Source organism: Pan troglodytes, chromosome 17 (assembly GCF_028858775.2).
Source record: "Pan troglodytes isolate AG18354 chromosome 17, NHGRI_mPanTro3-v2.0_pri, whole genome shotgun sequence".
In the NCBI taxonomy this organism is placed as follows: Eukaryota; Metazoa; Chordata; class Mammalia; order Primates; family Hominidae; genus Pan; species Pan troglodytes.
This window is the reverse complement of record NC_072415.2, coordinates 39,664,151-39,680,817: the sequence shown is the minus strand read 5'-3', so window position 1 is coordinate 39,680,817 and position 16,667 is coordinate 39,664,151.

Below are 16,667 nucleotides of genomic sequence, written 5' to 3'. Positions count from 1 at the left end.
AAGAAATATGGATTCTATTGTCAGTTCAAAAATGAACTACCATATGGTTTTAGACAAGTCTTTACATTTGAGTCTTTACATTTTTAAAAAGTGACTATTAAAAACATTAAATACTTTCAGATTTAACATTGAGTTTTAATATGCTATTGTAATTTTCACAGAACATAGTAGGTAGTAACCAACTTGGAATCTTTTCATTTTGATGATCCAAATGATGGACTTGTACTGCTTTCAAACTCATGTATCAGATGAGATACAAACATATTAAATGAGTCTACATTACTGTTGGAAATAAGAGCTCAGAGTCACAAAGAAAACAAGCACTCGAACAAAAGATTTCTCAGCAAAGCAAACTTACTTCTGCAGAAGGGTGCTTCTCACTCTTCTGGTCACTGCAAGAGCACACTGAGCAAAGGAGGAAAGGAGTTTTTATCCCTAAAGCAGTTAGTCTCTGATACTGTGTCCAGTCCCCATTGGCTGGAGTCAGACCACACAATCTAAGCTGACCCCAATTGGCTACTTCAAATAGAGCAGGGGTGGGGGCTACAGTGGTGGGAAGAACAGTTTCAGAGTGAAGGGCGCTAAATGAGGAACACCTGTGAGTCGTTAAGACTGGGAATGGCTGTTGATTACAGATTGGGAATGGATGTGAGTTACAGATTGGGAACAGCTGGAAGGTTTACCGTAACTAGGTGCAAGGAGGTAAGGAAGTTAGGCTTTGAAAATAGAAGACAAAGAACGAGGGAGTTGAACAAGCAGAACCTTTGAAGAGGAACTCACTGTATCCAACAATTTCCCCTTCTTGATTTTCAAAATTCTTCCTCTTCAAACTTTTTAGCATGTCTTGACTCTGCCGTTACACTTGGTTTTCTCAAAGTAGGAGCTTATCTGAGTATGGTGGAAGAATTAAAGGTTTTGACGAGAGCTGTTTCTATAAGTTTCTGCACTAATCCACAAATACAGGGTATAATGCAGTATCCTACAGTAATAAGAACACCTACAGCAATTGCAAGAGGTAAGGCCTCGCAGGCCTTTCTAATTGTTCCATTGGGGTCTGTGTTATTAGGGATGGAATAAAGACAGACTGGTTGGTAAGCTCTTGGAAGGGCTTAAGCTGACTGCATCCTATTAGGTCTCCAAGGAATGCTAAGTTTTCCCCCTGTCGTGAGAGACACGAGGTAAAATTGGCATTGTGAGATGGAGGCTGGATGGCCCTTGGGGGCTGACTTGCAGGGTGTCAGATTTCAAGGAATAGCAGAGAAAGAGACCTCAGCAGAATTCATTACCCCAGGCTGTGGGGCCTTAGAAGAGAACTACCATACAGCTCATGCCCAGGTGCCTGGAAGACCATCCAAGTGGTCATTGGGTATGGAAGGGATAAAGGAGGTATAAAAGGGTTAAATTTTTCTTAGCTTTAGTTTGGTAGGACTCTTCCCTGGAACAATGTCCCATGACTGGAGGTGGTGACGCCTTCTTGACTCAGGTATGATGAGTCCATCCTCTTTCTGCTGTTCAGACTGCAGTCTTGATGGTTAGAAGCACTAGGTCGGGTCCTTCCCAAGCAGGTTCAGATTTTCCTTCTTTCCAGTTTTTGAGGAGGATGTAATCCCCAGGCTGATACTGGTGTGCTAGGAAATCTAGGGGTGGCACCTATGCTAAAAGACCATTAGTTCTGAGTGGAGAGAAAGAAGAAGATAGATGAAGTATAAACTGATCTTTTGTTTAGGAATGTCAGCAGTGAAGTGTAAATAGGGCAACCCATATAGCATCTCATAAGCGGATAAACTAACATCTTTCTGAGGGGCAGTTCAGATTCTTAACAAGGCAATGGAAAGGTATTTAGTCCATGGCAACCGAGTCTCTAAGACTGATTTGGTTAAGTGGCTGTTCAAACTTTGGTTCATTTTCTCCACTCTGCCTGATGAAGGTGGGTGCCAGGAGTATGGTATTCCCATGTTATGTCTAGCACTTGGGTTAATTTCTTAATGACATGCACAGTGAAATGAGTCCTATTATCTGAATTAACATTTTCTATTACTCCAAACCTGGGTATAATATTTTCAATCAATGCTTTAACCACATTATTAGCAGTTGCACTTGAAAAGGGAATAGCTTCCACCCAGTGAGTAAGGTGATCTACCATCACTAATAAGTATTAATTCCTTGTAGACAAGGTCTTGGCCTTTGCTATTAATGAGACCTTGTTCAGTCCAAATTTTTCCAAAGTTGTGAGCTACCCTGAAGGCATACTTGGAATCAGTATAAATAGTCCCTTCCTGGTTTTTGCAAGTGTTTCAAAACCTGATTTAATGCAAACAATTTACAAGTTTGGGTGGACTAATTATTAGCCCATCTTCCTGACAATATTTCTGCGAGAGTTTCCCCATCAACTACTGAATACCCGTTATGTCCTTTTCCTTCAGTTACCCGGGAAGAGCCATCCATAAATAAGTGCTGCCCTGTTTTGAAAGGGGTCTCTCTTAAATTGGGCCTGACTTTTGTATAATAATCAATTAAATCTAAACACTGATTCTCAGGTACTTTTAGATTTGGATTCCCTGTTAGGAAACTTGCTGGGTTAAATGAATTATCAGTGGTTAGTATTAAATCATCTCTTTCTAATAGGATAGTTTCATGCTTTAAAATCCTTGAGTCTGTGAGCCATCTTCCTGCTTTCTGGTTTAAAATATTTCTAACTTGATGGGGCATGCTTACAACCAAATTTCCCCCAAAGGTTAGCTTTCTGCTTTCTTCAGTTAATAAGGCGGTGACTGCAATAGGTTGAACACATTCGGGCCATCCACAGATTACTGGGTCTAAAACCTTTGATAGAAAGGCTACAGGTTGCCAGTGGCCCCCATGTTCTTGGGAAAGTACCCTTAAGCTACCCACTTGTTTACATTAATGAAAAGGTGAAATGGCTTTTCTAGGAAGGTAAGGCTAAGGGCTAGGACAGGGGCAGTTATGAGCTGCTCTTTTAGTTCTTCAACCTGGTGGATCTCTTCAGAAGTCCACAGGAGAGGGTCATGTTTTTCTTGGGTAAGCTTTAAGTACGGGATTTTGTCTTTGGGGCATATGTGTCAATCCATAAGTGGCAATATCCAGTTAATCCTAAAAAACTCCCGAGTTCCTGCTTCGTTTTAGGCAAAGGTAGGAACACAATTCCTTCAACTCGCTCAGGTCCTATTATTCATTTGCCTTTACTTATTGAGTGCCCTAAGTATTTAACTCCAGGCTCTACAAATTAGAGCTTTCCCTTTGAAACCTGTAGCCCTTTTTCTCTTAAATGGTTAAGGAGGCCCATGGAGAGTAATTCTGGTGGACCTTATCCTTTGGAGCCCCCTGCTGGAAGGTGGATAACATAATTTTTGCTCTTTGTTTTTGCTTCTCTTCATCCCTCCTTTCGTATACTTTCTGAGCTTCTCTAAGGAGTTAGTTCACGGGATGATCTTTCCAATTCTTTATTTTTTGTAATTTCCTTGAGATGTCTGGCCAACTATTAGTGACAAAATGAAGCTTTAGCGTTCCCTGCTCAAGGGGATCTTCTAAATCTAGGCCCACATATTTTCTCATTTGCTCTTTTAGTCTGTCTAAGAATCCCATAGGCCCTTCATCTTTCCTTTGTTGTATGTTGAATGCTCAGGAAAGATTTTGTGTTTGGGGTACTGATTCCCAAATTCCTTTTATTATCATTTCCCTAAGGTCTTGCCTATTTTCCTGGTGAGCTGCATTGTTATTGTCCCTTCAGTGGTCTTAGGTGGGGAATTTTTGGTCTGTGGCGAGAACGTTTTGACCAGGAGAATGTTCACGTTCCCAAATTACCATAGCAGCCCTACGAATCATGCTCCTTTCTTCCCCTGAAAAGAGGATGTCCAGGATGGACGTTAACTAGGCTCAAGTATGCAACTGGATTGGACAATTAGATCCACCACTCCACAAGGGTCATCTAACAGTGGCTTGAGTTCTTTTTTCAAATTTTGAACTTCCAAGCTCGTTAAGGGGAAATTCGTGAAGCCAATGGCTCCCCGTCCTAGGGGCACCTCTCTTAATGGGAAGAGGGTGGGAGCTGATTCCTTAGAGGTAGAAGGGAAAGGGAAGCTCTGAATATCCTTTTTACATTGTTCTACCTCACATTTAAGTCCTTTTAAGGAAGGGTACTTAGGCTGGTAATGAGCAGGCTCATGAGACAATAATTCCCAAGAGTCAGGGTTGTAAGGAGGAGGAATAACATGAGTAAGGGAAGGATCTGGGGTGGGGTCTGGGGCAGCAGCTGCCTCCCTGATGTGGTGGGAGGTTAGGATCAGGGGTATTAAGTGGGCAAAGGTGTTCTAGGGGATCCCATACACCTGTAGTTTTCAGGGGATAAAGGAGTCTTGGGGTATTTCCCACCCTAGAGATTTGACCTGAGGCTCAATCCCTCACCCTAGAGATTTCCTACCTTTCCCTTCTCTAAAGGCTCAACCCCTCTTATTGGAGATTTCTTGCCTTTATCCTGACCACCAAGGAAATACTTTGTTGCCCCCCTGATGTTTCTTACCTTGGTCTGCACAGAGAGTTACCTGGTCGCCGCGGTATGTGAGGATCCTTTCTGCCTGCATTGCTGAGAGTCCAGGTTTATTTGTCACACTGGGTGGGTCCCAATTCCTTACCCTGAGGCCACTGCAACACGGCAGTGAGATGCATCTTCTCATGAGAGGGGACCGGAAACCTTTCCCTGGAGGAGAATGGGAATCCCAGATGAGCCCCCAAATTGTTGGAAATAAGAGCTCAGAGTCACAAAGTAAACAAGCACTCGAACAAAAGATTTCGCAGCTAGGCAAATTTACTTCTGTAGAAGGGTGCTGCTCACTTTTCTGGTCACTATGAGAGCACACTGAAGTAAGGAGGGAAGGGGTTTTTATCCCTAATGCAGTTAGTCCCTGCTACTGTGTCTGGTCCCCATTGACTGGAGTCAGACTGCACAATCTAAGCTGACCTCAACTGGCTACTTCAAATGGAGTAGGGATGGGGCTACAGTGGCAGGAAGAGCAGTTTTGGAACTAAGGGTGCCAAATAAGGAACAGATGTGGGTTGTTACAGATTGGGAATGGATGTGGGTTACAGACTGGGAACGGATGTGAGTTACAGATTGGGAATGGATGTGGGTTACAGACTGGGAACGGATGTGAGTTACAGATTTGGAATGGATGTGGGTTAGAGATTGGGAATGGATGTGGGTTACAGATTGGGAATGGATGTGGGTTACAGATTGGGAATGGATGTGGGTTACAGATTTGGAATGGATGTGGGTTAGAGATTGGGAATGGATGTGGGTTACAGATTGGGAATGGATGTGGGTTGCAGATTGGGAATGGATGTGAGTTACAGATTGGGAATGGATGTGGGTTAGAGATTGGGAATGGATGTGGGTTACAGATTGGGAATGGATGTGGGTTACAGATTGGGAACAGCTGGAAGGTTGTTTACCATAACTAGGGGCAAGGAGGCAAGGAAGTTGGGCTTTGAAAATAGAGGACAAAGAGCGAGGGAGTGGAACAAGTGGAACTTTGAAGAGGAACTCACTGTATCCAACATTACAATACATCTTAGTCTATACTGGATAGCAGATGTCAGGTGGTGGTGTTTTATAGAGGAACTCTTTTCTTCCTGTTATGTCTTTTTCATGAATGGGAAAAGTTATAGTTGACTTTGATAATTAGTTTTAAGAATATAAAATTGGCCTGAAAAATTATTTCAAAAGTGGTTTGATAATAGACCTCTTTCTTTATGTGCTATTTTAGAATGTAGCGTACCTGGATGAATGCATGTAAAACGCAATATACTCCTGCCTTCTTACCATGTAAGACATTGGCTTATTATGATTGCTATGATATAACTTTATCTTTTCAGAGGAATAGCTGTGTTTGGCTCATGTTTTACGAAATACCACACCTTCATTTAAAGATTCATCATTGCTTCTGATTATAGTCCATTACAATGAAGAAATCCCACTTGACTTAAGAAGCAAGATTTTCCCACTAGGCTACCATGGCTGCAAAGGGTTATGTGAGCTTTGGTTTCATATAATCCTGTACTCAATTATCTTGCACTCATCATTCTTAACATTTTCAAACCTGTAAAATTTTTGTAAGCATATGATGGATACATTCAAGAGCACTTCAGTTTTATTTGAAGTGTTCCACCTAGGTTTACTAAATGGAAATTATTTTTAGAATAGATGTTTTAGTTAACTGTGATGTTTCTCAGATTTTCAAACTAAACATTTCATTGTAATAAAATAAATTCCTTGCTTTTGGCGTGAATAAATGTATATCTTCACAGAACAGTTTATAACAAGATTGAAATTTAGTGTTGCTTTTCAGGGACTCAAATAGAATTAATACATGGACACCAAAAAAACCAAAATATTTCTAAAACAATAAATATTGCATTGTTTTAAGAACGAATAATATGAAAATTCAAAACAATCATGTAAAAATATATGCTTTTCTAGGCATTGCAGAAACTAACAAAACCTTGCCCAATTCATGCCACAGCTTCTTCTCAACTTGATGAATTATAAAAAGAATCTGGTTATATTACAAGAGTAACATGAAAGTTCTGCCAGCATATTAAGTTTTACACCCTAAAGAAGACAAGAGATCATTGCCGACACTTTTTGTAAGGACATGACATTTATTATGAATGTTTAGAGCAGGAAGAGCCTGTGGGCTGCTAGAGAGCGTGTTGTCAGCTGGTACATGTCACTGTTTCTTTACTATGCATTCGCAGCCTGGCAAGGGGAACAATTGCTTCAGAAATCACTTTTCTATAACATTTCATATGATAGTAACTAGTTAGTGTATAGATCACCATAAATAGCATCTTCAGCTTATTATCTTATGTCTTTTTTTTTATTCCATATTTCAGTATTATTCTCAGTGTCTCCCTTTGGCTGTCCTATGGCTCTGGCCTTAGCACTATTCTCTTCTTGCTTTTTTCACTCTCCTATGATGGCAAACAAATCTCTATTTCTAACTCTAATCTCCTTCCTGAACTTGAAATATATATGAAACTAACTTTATGCATCTGTCCTTGAATATCCCACAGGTATCTCAAAAATATATTTATCTTCGTGTCTTTTAAAAAGATCATTTTATTGTAAAATAAAATATAGATATATAAAACCATAAAAAGCAAATATATAGATTACTGAACAATATTATTAGGCAAAAACACTGTACAATGACCACCTAAGTCAAGATAGAACTTTGCTACATACCCCAAAAATATCTATTTACACTCTTTCAATCTTAGTGGTCTCCTCTCTTCTACAAATAACCACTGTCCTGACTTTTATATTGATTACTTCCATACAATGTTTTTGACATTATCAACCACATACACATCAATAGGCATTGTATGGGATGGATTTCTATTGTGGTAATTTACTAAGCCAGATATATCTTTTCTAATTTTCTCTTCCCTGTGTAGTTAGAAGTTAGCATTAGCCACACGAGACAAATTGCATAAGGTTTAGAAGCAGAAAGTAAAGAAGTAGTTGTATATTTTACAATAGCAGAGTCAATGGGAGAAACAAATCTTTTTGGAAAGATAAAAACCTTTTCACTAGGCTTCCTCATTACTACTTGCTAATTGGTAGAGTGGCTATTTCTAGACATTTTAAGTGGAGAAGCTAGAAAAAAACAAATGATAGCTAATAACATACATTAATCATGCTGATATTTATCAAATTTGAGATTTCAGGATGTATACTTAATCTCCTGTATATTACATCTCTATCTTCTTTTCCCAAACTAAAAATTTTAGTTTTTAATAGCAAAAGAGACATCATAATAACAATGTTTCTTAAGTACTCATTTGTTGTATGCAAATTTACATGGACAACACTCACAATGTAACAATACTGTTGTTGCCACCACTAATTATTACTGATGGAAAGAAAAATAATGTCTTACGTGTGCTATTTCCATCGCTCTTTTGTTTGTGTGCTATATCTACATTGTCAGATCAAATGGCCATTATACAGCATATTGCCATTCTATAAATCCTCATTTAATCTTAGTTGTAAAAGTAAGCATATATGTATTGCTCATCACCATTTCTTATGTCACAATCTCTGTATTTTGGTTGTCTGGAGTTCATTTTGTAGTAATTTTCTTTATTAATTTATATTTTGATCTTTATAGCAGCACCACAGTATCTTGATCACCATAGGTATGTAATAACATTAAATGAAGCAATTTGAGTCCTCCAAATTTTGTTATTATTTTCAAATTGTTTGGTTTATTCTGGATTCCTTTCATTTCCATATGAATATTAGGAACAACTTGCTTGTTTCTCCAAAAACATTGCAGCTGAGATTTTGATAGGGTATGTGTTGAATCATTAAATTGGTTTAGAAATATTGCCATCTTACCAACATTAAGTTTCCAATTCATGAATGTGAAAAATTTGTCCATTTATTTAGGTCTTTGAAAATTACCTTTAATGCAGTTTTCAGTTTACAAGCCTTGCACTTATCATGTTAAATGTATTCTTGTTTTGAATGCTTTGATATCTTTTGCAAATGGAATTGCTTTCAATCTGGTCTTGCATTGTTAATTGTTAGTGTCTACAAGGCAACTTATTCACAATGTTGCTCCAGAATCCTTCAACTATATTGAACATGTTATTGAGATATAGCTGTATTTGTGTGTATTCTTTTGATTTTTTTTCTATAATGTTTTCAGTATTCCCTTATAATTCTTTGCATTTTTATAGGTTAGCAGGAATGCCTTCCCACTTATTCCAGATTTTAGTAATTGGATCTTTTTTTCTTGTTTCTTGGTCAAATTAGCCAGTTCTCTAGTAATGAAACTTTTGGGTAGCTACAAACTTATTATTTCTCCTCCAGTGACTGATAGATTGCTTGATATGACTGCTAATATAGTGGAGAGGTTGTTGGTTTTCAATGCTTCTCTGGAGCTAGAGAGAGTGATGGGATTAAAAAAGGTAAAAATATAATAACATTTACTCTCCTTACCAGATTCAGCAATTATTCTTGAATAAACTTTCTTACATGGTCATAGCTTTTTGTTAATTTCTAAATTTTAAAAATGATTTTTGGCAGTTTTGCCAATGTTATTGCTTTTAACTACACTTAAATTTTCAGAGATTAATATTCCAATATTCCATAAGTTGCCATCCTGGTTTTTTTTTGAGGGGGGTCAAATAACCTCTATTTTCAATCTGTTAGTATTCCTTTTCTATCATATGTATATATGTGTGTGTGTGTGTGTTATTTCTTTTGTAAAATATAGAAAAAGTATTGGTGATAGAATATACAGTGAAAGGAGAGAAGTATGTAATCTTGAGGAAATAGTTTAGTTAATAGGTATAGGAAAATTAAAAGCCCAAAGTAAGAAAGAAGATGAGATCATAGAAGTACCCACAGAAAGAAGATACGCCATCATAGAGACCACAGGAACACAGTCAATGTGGAAAAGGGTCAATTTTGTAAATGGCTCTGAAAAATCAAGTAAGACGTGTTCTGAAATGTTCATTGACCTGTGAACATGCAAGTCATTGAACATAGTGAAAGCTATTGTTATTGAATGGTGGCAGGTGCCATATTGGAGTGGATTTGTTATTGAATGTGGCTGTAAAAATTAATGGGTGTATAAACACATCTTTCTAGAAAATCAACTTTAAAGCACTAGCAAAAAACAGGAAAGTGTCTGAGACATTAGGTTCAAATATTTATACTTGTTTATGTTTTAAGGTTTTGAAAAGTAGCGTTAATATTAAGCCCAGATCTACTGAGAATGTATTTTGCCCTGTTTTTCCCTAGATACATATACCCACACACCACCCCCTATTGATTAAGCTGCGTAGTGAAATGTACATCTTTTATTTTATTTCACATGCTTTTCTGATTACAGAGTGATTGACTTCTACTATAATGTGGATTACGTACCTGAGATGCAAAAAATTAGAGATGCTTTTGGAATTTCTAACAAAAAATGTAATTAGACTTTCATGTGACTTGAACTCCCTAAAATACCCATACATAGTGCTTAATACTATATTTGATACGATTTCCTATAGTTAATTGATCTACTTGTCAATAAGCCCGTGCCTAGGCACACCTACATGCCTTTAAACAATGATTTTCATGGTGGGAAAGTTAGGAGGAGCTTATTAGGGGCAGAGAGTTAAAAAGTTATTGTTTTGAATTAATATACCTACAAGACTAAAATGTCTGAATTCCTTGCAGAAGATCATTTAACATTTTATATAATCTTTGTTTCTGACTCTCCAGAAATATTATGTAAATCTTTTATGTTAAGAATAGTTGGCCTCTTCTAGTATCTAGCTGCATGACTGTCCTTGAGTTAGTTTATACATTTATATCTCAACATACTTAACATTAATATGGAAATTATAATTTTCTATTATGTTCTTTCATAGATCAAATATTATACAAATGTTAGGCATTTTTATCACTACCAATATAATAGAGCCCTATTACCACCACTATAATAAACCTCTATCATCAAAAGGATATTTACAATGTTGTGCCAACTTATTTATGACTTGCTATGAAATTATTTTGGTTTTCATAATAAATATGGACACAACCTTACCCAGCCACGCCATCAAGAACTCTTGTTTATGTTTATGAATATTAACTAGCCATAATGCATAATACTTGAAATCTGAATTTCTAGAGTCTGACTCAGGTTATAGTTGAAACTCTTGGATGTAAGTCCTAATATTGCAACTGATCAAGCTACCTACCTTCTCTTTGCCATAATTTAATAATCTATAATATGGGAATAATTACATCATATATCCTATAGGGTATGATGAGAATTAGACAGTTGAGTATATATGAAAAAGAATTTACAATATATCAACAATAAATGTAGCAATGATCACTTTAAAACACTTTGAACAGAGGAGTAAATCCCTGGCATGAGAAAGTAGTCAATAGTTTCTCAATACAATAGTAATTTTTCCCTATTGGGAGTCTTAGACAAGAAGGTATTATTTCAATATAATGATATTTCTCCCTTGAGTCTTAAACAAGAATATAGACTTTGGTCAACAACTGTGATCATTTGAAATAAACCTTATAAACTTGACCCACATTGGTAAATGCTTGGAAACATAACCCATAAGCCATGATAATCGAATATGCTCAAAATTGGGAATTATCAAACCATTCTTATAGAATTGTTTCATTCATGGTAATTATTAAATTAACTATTGAAAAGTAAAAGTATAATTTTTCTCTTTTTATTTTGTAGGCTAAAATTTTAACTGCTTTACTAAGATATAATTTATATACCATACAGTTCATGCATTTAAAATGTACAATTCAATTGTTTTTACTATATTCAGGGAGTTATGCAACCAGCACCACAATCAATTTAGAACCTATATCACTCAAAAAATGAAACCCTGTATTTTGTACCAGTCACTCGTATTTCTCCCCAACTCTCCCTTCAGCCCTAAATGAACAGTAATCTACTTTCTCTCTCTATAGTTGTACAGTAATTTTATTTTAAATAGCAGTGAGCTACATTTAAAAAAAAATCTTCAAGTAGTAAAAAGCTAGATATTGCAAGAACCTGAAAAGAGTAAAATTTAACTAAAATCTACCTCTTGCCTATTTTGAAAAATTATATATATTCTCTTAATAAAGAAACATATCAAGTGTAAAGATAGGGTTTGGATTCTGGGTATATCTGAATAAATCTGGAGCAGGTTACTTCATGACTGCATTTAATAAATAAATCAATTTTGGCATTGGATGTGATTTACTATTAAAATTCAAATGTGGATGGCTCATCTTTCAATGAAAAATATTGAGAGCAGTTGTATTTAGATAATGAAATGCAAGCAGCAATATAAGTGGAATCAAATCAAAATCTATCTTAAAAAATTTTTCTGAGGGACCACTAAGTTGCCCTGAGTTTGGTAGTCTGTCTTCCTTTACTTTCAGTCTTTTTGGAGACTCTATGTGACAAGACAGATTTGGTTAATTATATATCATTTCATCCTGTACAATAATTTATTTTTTATTTTGATAGACGTTTATCTCTCCGAAGAATCAGTAATCTCCAATAGTTTATGTGTATATATTTTACTATTACTTGAATGACTCATTATTGCTTTACTTTTTAAAGATTTTAGATGCAGTCGCACACAACTCCATTAACATATATTTTATGTACTTAAATTATGTAATAGTGCATAAACAATTTTTAGCTAATCACCCATGCATGCATATGCCATATTAGATTGTCGCACATATAAGATTAGTAGTGCCCTACTCCTAAAATGATTAATCAGAGTCATCTTACCTCTAAAAAGAGAAGTGCTGTAAGTATGTGAAAATATATATAGCTTGTAGGTTAATACTGTCCTGATGTCTAAAAGGGACTTATAATTGGTTAAAAAATTATTTATGTTAATCTTTTTTTTTTTTTTTTTGAGACAGAGTCTTGCTCTGTTGCCCAGGCTGGAGTGCAGTGGCGCGATCCTGGCTCACTGCAAGCTCTGTCTCCCGGGTTCACGCCATTCTCCTACCTCAACCTCTCGAGTAGCTGGGATTACAGGTGCCCACCACCATGCCCGGCTATTTTTTTGTATTTTTAGTAGAGACGGAGTTTCAACGTGTTAGCCAGGATGGTCTTGATCTCCTGACCTCGTGATCCACCTGCCTCGGCCTGGCAAAGTGCTAGGATTACAGGCGTGAGCCACTGGGCCTGGCCTATGTTAATCTTAAAGACACTAAACATTAAGTGGTAAATGAAATAAATCTATTAAGTGCAAAACAATGTATCATTCTTCCACATTGAAACTAATATAGCTTAGCTATATTATTCCTTGCAAGAACGTGGCACTTCAATTTTAGAAGAAAAATACAAAAGATGACACATAAAAGAATTGGAATGTAATGATTTATAATGCATGATAATATCTGCCTAAAGATTAATTTTTTCCTAGTAAAATTCCCTGGAAGAAGACACTGAAAAGAATGATAGCTGAACAACACTATTAAGACATAAATGGAAAGTGATAGGTGACAATAAACTGATTATTGATTCTGCTCTTGTATATTTCTATGGTCTTGGACAATTCCTTAATTCTTATAAATTCTTCATTTTTTTCACCTGTAATGTAAGATGTCTACAGAACTTGATTTCTTATAACTTACATCGACATATCGATCTAAATAGTTTATAAATAACATTCACAGGTAGTCTTTTAATCATTACTACAATTCACTGAAGTAGGCAGTACCTATTATTATTGCTTTGTAGACATAAAATTTGAGCCCAGATGGCAAAACCACTGTGCATGGCGACAATACTAATCAAATAACTACGTCTTTATAATTTGTGTGGCTCATTTAATCACCCTGTAAACTCTTTTTCATTAATATAGAATGATGTGTTTTCCATTACTGTTTTGCTACCCATATTTTGATTTTGTTTTCACTTATTCAAAGAGACAATGTTGAAATTTGTAAGAACTTCTACCATTACATGCAGAAAACACATGTCAAATATTAATGGCATGCTAGAAAGAACATGGAGGTTAAAATCAGAAGTTCAAAATCATGTCATTTCTTTTGCACAAATCAGTTTTATACCTTTGGCCTTCACTTCCTCATTCTGTAAATGAGAAAGTTGGGGCTCATTTACTTCCAAGATCCTTTCTGTCTTTATAATCTGTAATGAAAAAAAAGCTAGGCCGTTGTAAAAAGGAGTAAGGATATTTTTTAAATACTTGGTTTCTTAATTATAGTCTTCTCTGTACATATATGTTGATCTACCTGTCTAGCATTAATTCCCTGGGCTTTCACCATTTTTTATGCCTTTTAAATATTGACTAAATAAATAATTTATTTAAATATTTTATAATAAAAAGAGAAAGGGAAAATAAAAGAAAGATGAATCACATTTTAAGTAAAATAGATATTAATAAAGTAGAATATATCCTTTAATAAAAAATCATCTTTTTCATCAATCATATTATTAGACATACAACACAAAAGAAGAGCTATTAGATATCCTACTAATTAATTCAATAACTGGTATTATTTTATTATTGTTCACATTCATTCTTTTTTAACATAATTAACATTGTTATGGGTATAAAAGTTATTATGCTCATTTCTTTATTCTTTTCTAGCTGTTAATAAGGTAATTATGTTTTTGTTTTTGTTTTTTTATTTGAAATGGAGTCTCGCTCTGTCTCCAGGCTGGAGTGCAGTGGTGCAATCTTGGCTCACTGTAACCTCTGCCTCCCAGATTCAAGCAATTCCCCTGCCTCAGCCTCCCGAGTAGCTGGGACTACAGGCGTGCACCACCGTGGCCAGCTAATTTTTTTGTATATTTAGTAGAGATGGGGTTTCACCATGTTGGCCAGGATGGTCTCAATTTCCTGACCTCCTGATCTGCCTGCCTCGGCCTCCCAAAGTGCTGGGATTACAGGTGTGAGCCACTGCGCCCAGCCAGCAATTACGTATTTTAATCCTCAAGAGTTTATCAGAAAGCTATGCCTTTTCTTATGTAAGTTAAATGGATGATATTTTTTCTGCTTGACTTTATTTTAAGCTGCCCTTTCCAAGCTTAAATATATGCTTTCTTCTTATTATTATTTTATATAATTAAATGTTTTCTGAATTTCTGTTTAGGACTTTGAATATTTTGTTCAGTCAACCTCCTTAAATGTTACTCAGAAGTGCACTGTGAAAAACAGTGGCAGAAGGCTTTTCTGCAAGATGAGAAAACTAAAATGTTATTAACAATATACCTCATTAATGTCAATTAATAATAAAGTTTATTCTTGACACTTAAAAGCATACCTTTTCTTCATTGAACTAAAGTTTCTTTGAAAAGAAGGGTATTTGGTAAAGTTTATAAAAATATGGATACTGTGTTACTTTCACCAAAACAAAAACTAAGATTTTTATTTTACATAATGATAGGAATCAGTCATGAACTCCTACAGACTTTAATAAGAGAGAATCACCTAAACTGAAGTGATGTACTATCCCATTTAGATGCTACATAATTATACAACTCAACATTGAGTTAGAAACTTCCTGATTCTTCAGTGCAAGGTCCTGCCAGGAGAGCAGCATGTGATCATTTGAAGTTCAAGAGGACTTTATCAGCAGGATAAAGGGCAGCATTCATCCTAATTTACTGGATTGATCTCCTTTTATCCTCCCCAGTGAGAAGCAGTGGTTAAGAATTTAAATTCTTTAATTACACAGACTGGGTTTGAATCTAGTCTCTACTATATACAAAGCGTATATTCCAAGTCAAGCTAATTTTATAACTTAGTCTGCCCTTCCTCAACTGTAAGCAGGGAAAATATCTCATTAGTTTGTTGTGAGAGATAGCTGACAAACATGCATGTACATGGTATTGCACAATGCCTGGACAAAATAAATGCTAAAATATTATCTCTGATTAATATCCTCCAGTGGCATGTGATTTGTATGGGTAACTTCAACTACATGTCCACATATATTCCCTTTATCCAAAGAATCATGGTCTATTATTTGAAGATGATACTCTTTCCCCAAGATTCTAAGAGCTTTAAGAAAAATAAGAACCTAACAGCTGAATAACAGGATGGAAATACAGGTGAGTTTTAAGACTATCTCCTGAATTAGACTACTGCAGGAATCCCCAGATGATTAGCCATTCTATGCAGAATATGCTTAGCTACCAGGAGGCACCTGCTTTGGCAGGAAGTCCATTTTATTTTAGACAGTTCTAACTGTTAGCAAGCTCTCATTTAAGCAGAATCTTTGTAGAAACAAATGGCAGTTGCTCAAATCATCAGGGAAGTGGTACACCTTCTCCTCCTCCGTGTTATGTATGTCTGTCTCAATTCTTTCATTCCTCAGTTACTTTTTTTTCTTGAAATGATGTATTTTCAAGAAACAAGATTACATTTTTAAATATAATTGAGTTAGCTAACAATACTCTTAAATAATTACACATGGGATAAAACACATCGTTCTGGAAGGATTTCAGATCCTTGACTCCCAATATGTGATCCATGATGGATTATTGATACCAGCTAGAAACTCCAGTCTTAGCTCAGACTGACTGATTCAGGAGCGCTGCTCTACAATATCTGTTTAATTAGTTACCCTCCTTAACAAGCATGTCCTAACAATGACAGTGCTTAATGTTGCAGTTATTCTTTAGAAGTAATGTCAAACTATTTCCTAACATGGACAGTGATTTTATTTTAAAATCTCTAATCTTTTTCACATGAATTATGGCTTAGTCAAGTTACTTAAACATCAGGGCTGTAACTATTATTCCAAAGACTCTTTTATGTTATTTTTCTTCTAGAAGTTATTGTCTACCTCTTATGAAATGTTGTTATAACAATGTCATTCATTTTGTTAATCACAATATGTCTAATCTTCTATGGACAAAAAATTAAATAGAAAACGTGACAAATTATAAAGAGAATTAGCCCTCCATAAAGCCTAAAGTATTCTCTGGCCACCGCTAATAAGTTTTATGCATGAATGGTATAACATCATTTTGGCCAAATAAATGTATTTTTTTCCATTATTGTCTACACATGGCTTCGGCCTAAAATGGAGAAATTGTCAAATAAATGTATTTAGGAAA